Source organism: Coregonus lavaretus (assembly GCF_964263955.1).
Source record: "Coregonus lavaretus genome assembly, chromosome: 5".
In the NCBI taxonomy this organism is placed as follows: domain Eukaryota; kingdom Metazoa; phylum Chordata; class Actinopteri; order Salmoniformes; family Salmonidae; genus Coregonus; species Coregonus lavaretus.
Genome location: NC_139992.1, coordinates 6,903,743 through 6,910,266, shown reverse-complemented (window position 1 = coordinate 6,910,266; position 6,524 = coordinate 6,903,743).

The window sequence follows — 6,524 nt, the reverse complement described above, 5'->3', positions numbered from 1 at the left end:
GACATTCAACCTGTTTCAGTCATGGGTTACATAGTGTCGGAGTTAAACACATGAGAATTGAAAGGCAGTGATACGGAAGTGGGGTCCTTTGAACTAGTGTTGTGAAATTAATTTATATTGCAAGCTGTCACAACAGCCACTGGCTGTCAGCAGAGGTCAGCATAACATACAATGTACATTCAGTAAAACCATTTTATTTAACCTTTATTTAACCAGGTAAGCCAGTTGAGAACAAGTTCTCATTTACAACTGCGACCTGGCCAAGATAAAGCAAAGCAGTGCAGGAAAACAACAACAACACAGAGTTACATATGGAATAAACAAAACGTACAGTCAAAAACACAATAGAAAATCTATATACAGTGTGTGCAAATGAAGTAAGTTATGGAGGTAAGGCAATAAATAGGCCATAGTGCAAAATAATTACAATTATATAATATAGTATTAACACTGGAGTGATAGATGTGCAGAAGATGATGTGCAAATAGAGATACTGGGGTGCAAATGAGCAAAATAAATAGCAATGTAAATAACAATATGGGGATGAGGTAGTTGGGTGGGCTAATTACAGATGGGCTGTGTACAGGTGCAGTGATCTGTAAGCTGCTCTGACAACTGATGCTTAAAGAGAGTGAGGGAGATAAGTGTCTCCAGCTTCAGAGATTTTTGCAGTTTGTTCCAGTCATTTGCAGCAGAGAACTGGAAGGAGGTGTTGGCTTTGGGGATGACCAGTGAGATATATCTGCTGGAATGCATACTACGGGTGGGTGTTGCTATGGTGACCAATGAGCTAAGATAAGGCTGGGATTTGCCTAGAAGGGATTTATAGATGACATGGAGCCAGTGGGTTTGGCAACGAATATGTAGTGAGGGCCAGCCAACGAGAGCGTACAGGTCACAATGGTGGGTAGTATATGGGGCTTTGGTGACAAAACGGATGGCACTGTGATAGACTACATCCAATTTGCTGAGTAGAGTGTTGGAAGCTATTTTGTAAATGACATTGCCGAAGTCAAGGATCGGTAGGATAGTCAGTTTTACGAGGGCATGTTTAGCAGCATGAGTGAAGGAGGCATTGTTGCGAAATAGGAAGCCGATTCTAGATTTAACTTTGGATTGGAGATGCTTAATGTGAGTCTGGAAGGAGAGTTTACAGTCTAACCAGACACCTAGGTTTTTGTAGTTGTGCACATATTCTAAGTCAGACCCGCCGAGAGTAGTGATTCTAGTCGGGCAGGTGGGTGCAAGCAGCGTTCGATTGAAGAGCATGCATTTAGTTTTACTAGCGTTTAAGAGCAGTTGGAGGCCACGGAAGGAGTGTTGTATGGCATTGAAAATCGTTTGGAGGTTTGTTAACACAGTGTCCAATGAAGGGCCAGATGTATACAAAATGGTGTCGTCTGCGTAGAGGTGGATCTGAGAGTCACCAGCAGCAAGAGCGACATCATTGATATACACAGAGAATAGAGTCGGCCCGAGAATTGAACCCTGTGGCACCCCCATAGAGACTGCCAGAGGTCCAGACAATAGGCACTCCGATTTGACACATTGAACTCTATCTGAGAAGTAGTTGGTGAACCAGGCGAGGCAGTCATTTGAGAAACCAAGGCTATTTAGTCTGCCAATAAGAATGCGGTGATTGACAGAGTCAAAAGCCTTGGCCAGGTCAATGAAGACGGCTGCACAGTACTGTCTTTTATCGATTGCGGTTATTATATCGTTTAGGACCTTGAGCGTGGCTGAGGTACACCCATGACCAGCTCGGAAACCAGATTGCATAGCGGAGAAGGTACGGTGGGATTCTAAATGGTCGGTGATCTGTTTGTTAACTTGGCTTTCAAATACTTTCGAAAGGCAGGGCAGGATGGATATAGGTCTGTAATAGTTTGGATCTAGAGTGTCACCCCCTTTGAAGAGGGGGTTGACCGCGGCAGCTTTCCAATGTCTGGGGATCTCAGACGATACGAAAGAGAGGTTGAACAGGCTGGTGATAGGGGTTGCGACAATTTCGGCGGCTAATTTTAGAAAGAAAGGGTCCAGATTGTCTAGCCCAGCTGATTTGTAGGGGTCCAGATTTTGCAGCTCTTTCGGAACATCAGCTATCTGAATTTGGGTGAAGGAGAGGGGGGGGCATGGGCAAGTTGCAGCGGAGGGTGCAGAGCTGATGGCCGGGGTAGGGGTAGCCAGGTGGAAAGTATGGCCAGCCGTAGCAAAATGCTTGTTGAAATTTTCGATTATCGTAGATTTATCGGTAGTGACAGTGTTTCCTAGCCTCAGTGCAGTTGGCAGCTGGGAGGAGGTGCTCTTATTCTCCATGGACTTTACAGTGTCCCAAAACTTTTTGAAGTTAGTGCTACAGGATGCAAATTTCTGTTTGAAAAAACTAGCCTTTGCTTTCCTAACTGATTGTGTATATTGGTTCCTGACTTCCCTGAAAAGTTGCATATCGCGGGGGCTGTTCGATGCTAATGCTGTACGCCACAGGATGTTTTTGTGCTGGTCAAGGGCAGTCAAGTCTGGGGTGAACCAGGGGCTATATCTGTTCTTAGTTCTGCATTTTTTGAACGGGGCATGCTTATTTAAGATGGAGAGGAAAGCACTTTTAAAGAACAACTAGGCATCCTCTACTGACGGAATGAGGTCAATATCCATCCAGGATACCCAGGCCAGGTCAATTAGAAAGGCCTGCTCGCTGAAGTGTTTTAGGGAGCGTTTGACAGTGATGAGGGGTGGTCGTTTGACCGCGGACCCATTACGGACGCAGGCAATGAGGCAGTGATCACTGAGATCCTGATTGAAGACAGCGGAGGTGTTTTTAGAGGGTAAATTAGTCAGGATGATATCTATGAGGGTGCCCATGTTAACGGATTTAGGGTTGTACCTGGTAGGTTCCTTGATAATTTGTGTGAGATTGAGGGCATCTAGTTTAGATTGTAGGACGGCCGGGGTGTTAAGCATGTCCCAGTTTAGGTCACCAAGCAATACGAACTCTGAGGATAGATGGGGGGCAATCAATTCACATATGATGTTCAGGGCACAGCTGGGGGCTGAGGGGGGTCTGTAGCAAGCGGCAACAGTGAGAGACTTCTTTCTGGAAAGGTGGATTTTTAGAAGTAGAAGCTCAAACTGTTTGGGCACAGACCTGGATAGTATGATAGAGCTCTGCAGGCTATCTCTCCAGTAGATTGCAACTCTGCCCACTTTGGCAGTTCTATCTAGACGGAAAATGTTGTAGATGGGAATGGAAATGTCAGAATCTTTGGTGGCCTTTTTAAGCCAGGATTCAGACACTGCTAGAACATCAGGGTTGGCTGAGTGTGCTAATGCAGTGAATAACTCAAATTTAGGGAGGAGGCTTATGATGTTAACATGCAAGAAACCAAGGCTTTTGCGATTACAGAAGTCAACAAATGATAGCGCCTGGGGAGCAGGAGTGATACTGGGGGCTACAGGGCCTGGGTTAACCTCTACATCACCAGAGGAACAGAGGAGGAGTAGAATAAGGATACGGCTAAAGGCTTTAAGAACTGGTCTTTTAGAGCGTTGGGTACAGAGAAAAAAAGGGGCCGATTTCCGGGCGTTGTAGAATAGATTCAGGGCATTATGTACAGACAAGGATATGGAAGGATATGAGTACAGTGGAGGTAAACCTAAGCGTTGGGTAAAGATGAAAGAGATAGCATGACTGGAGGCACCGATTGAGCCGGTCTCCGCGTGTGTGGGGGGGTGGGACAAAGGATCTATCTGAGACAGGTTGAGCAGGACTGGGGGCTCTACATTGAAAAAGTACAATTAGAACTAACCGAAACATCAATAGGCAAGGCATATTGACATGGGAGATAGGCATAAAGCAGTCACAGGTGTTATTCGAGAGAGCTAAGACAACAGCTGGTAATGGCGACGAAGGTTTGAGCTGAGGCTAAACAGATCAACAGGATGGGGTACCGTATAAAGGAACAGTCCAGCAGGCATCAGCTGTGTAGCTGAGTGATCATAATGTCCAGTGAACAGCAATAAGTAAGTCCGGGAGCAGTTCAGTGGCTGCTACGCTACAGGTGAGCTGGAGGCACGGCTGTTGATTGCATGTGTTAGCGGGCCGTGGCTAGCAGATGGATCTTTGTGGTCGTCGCAACGGGAAGCCTGTTGAAACCATATCAGACGATTATGTCGGCAGACCAGTCGTGATGGATCGGCGGGGCTTCGTGTCAACACTAGGAGGTCCCGTCCGGTTGACAGAGAGGTAGATAGCAGGGAGATGGGCCTGGCTCGAGGCTAGCTCAAGGCTAACTGGGGTTAGTGGTGATTAGTGGTGATTAGTGGTGATTAGCCAACAACGACAACAGCCATTCGGTTGCAGCTAGCTAGTTGCGATGATCAAGTGTTAAGGTCCAGTGATTCGGTGATTCCGGCAGAAAATCTGATATGCTCTGGCTCGATAGCGCGATGTGCAGACTGTGCAGACTGGCCGATAATTGTCCAGGCTAGAGCTGGCTGGTAGGTAGTGCAGGCCACGGCCACGGACAATGTTGAAGACCGCTAACGGTGGCTAATAGCAAGTAGCTAGTTAGCTGGCTAGCTGGCTAGTTTCAGCCAGAGGTTCTGGATAAAAGTGTATGAAGAAATAATAGAATCCATTCCACATTGGGTGAGGTGGGTTGCAGGAAAGTATATTTAGTTAAAGGATGGAAAGTGAGATTGAGAAATATATACGAAAAATACAAAAAAGACTAAAAACAGGCTATTTACATGAGGACACTACAGAAAACACGACCGCACTGCTATGAAAGAGCTTAATGGTTGTCATTGTTTATCATCAGCAATTATTGCACCTGCTATTTAAAATTACAATAATTCAAAGAATGATCACAGCGTTTTTATTATCAATCAACATTTCACTTGTCTGAATTATATGATTTCTCTTGTCAGACGTTGTTGTCTGTATAAGAACACAGCTCACAGACAGACGTCACTCATAAAGATGAACACGAGGATCCAAGAGTTTCCGGTGGACGTCCCATTCCCCGTGCATGCCCTAGATAGCCGTCCGTTGGGATCGGGGTTAATCAGGGAGGTCACAGCGCCACTTAGGATGTGTACGCAGGGGGGTCATGAGGAGACGATCCAGCTATATCTGATCGACTCTCCTGCGTATCCGGTGGTGCTGGGAATTCCCTGGTTGAGTACCCATAATCCTTCCATTTCGTGGCAAGAGAGGGCTCTTATGGAGTGGTCTGCCCAGTGTGTGGGGCGATGTCTAGGTGTTTCCGTGGGGGCGACCTCGGTGGAGAGTCCAAACCAGGTGCCCGCACTGCACATTCCCCCTGAGTATGAGGATTTGGCGATCGTGTTCAGTAAATCGAGGGCGACGCAGTTGCCTCCTCATAGGCAGGGAGATTGTGCGATAGACCTCCAGGCAGGAGCAGCACTCCCACGGAGCCATGTGTATCCTCTGTCTCAGGAGGAGAAGAGAGCTATGGAGACTTACATAGACGAATCTCTGAGACAAGGATACATACGGCCATCCACTTCCCCTGCGTCCTCGAGCTTCTTTTTTGTGAAGAAAAAGGATGGAGGATTATGCCCGTGCATTGATTACCGTAGTCTCAATCAGATCACGGTGAAATACAGTTATCCACTCCCTCTGATTGCGACTATGACGGAATCATTGCACGGGCGCGTTTCTTCACAAAACTAGATCTCAGGAGCGCATACAACTTGGTGCGCATTAGAGGGGGCGATGAATGGAAGACAGCGTTTAGTACCACCTCAGGTCATTACGAGTATCTCGTCATGCCATACGGGTTGATGAACGCTCCTTCAGTCTTCCAATCCTTCGTGGATGAGATCTTCAGGGACATGCAGGGACAGGGGGTGGTCGTGTACATTGATGACATTCTTGTGTACTCTTCTACCCGAGCCGAGCATGTAGCCCTGGTGCGCCGAGTGTTGAGGAGGCTGTTGGAGCACGACCTGTATGTCAAGGTTTTTGGGGTTTGCAAATTACTACCGGTTTATCCGGGGTTTTGGACAGGTGGCAGCTCCCATAACGTCTCTGTTGAAGGGGGGTCCGGTGCGTTTGCAGTGGTCAGCCGAGGCGGACAGGGCTTTTGGGAAACTGAAGGACCTGTTTACTTCGGCTCTGGTGCTGGCGCATCCGGATCCCGCTTTACCATTTCAGGTCGAGGTTGACGCGTCCGAGGCCGGTATAGGGGCCATACTTTCGCAACGGTCCGGCACGCCACCTAAACTCCGCCCCTGTGCTTTTTACTCCAAAAAGCTCAGCCCGGCGGAGCGAAATTATGACGTAGGGGACAGGGAGCTGTTAGCCGTGGTACAGGCCCTAAAGGTGTGGAGGCATTGGCTTGAGGGGGCTCAACACCCTTTTCTCATTTTGACTGACCACCGTAACCTGGAGTACATCCGGGCAGCTAGGAGACTGAACCCTCGCCAGGCGCGGTGGAACATGTTTTTAGCCCGGTTCGTATTTAAGATCACGTACATCCCTGGGTCCCAGAACGGTAAGG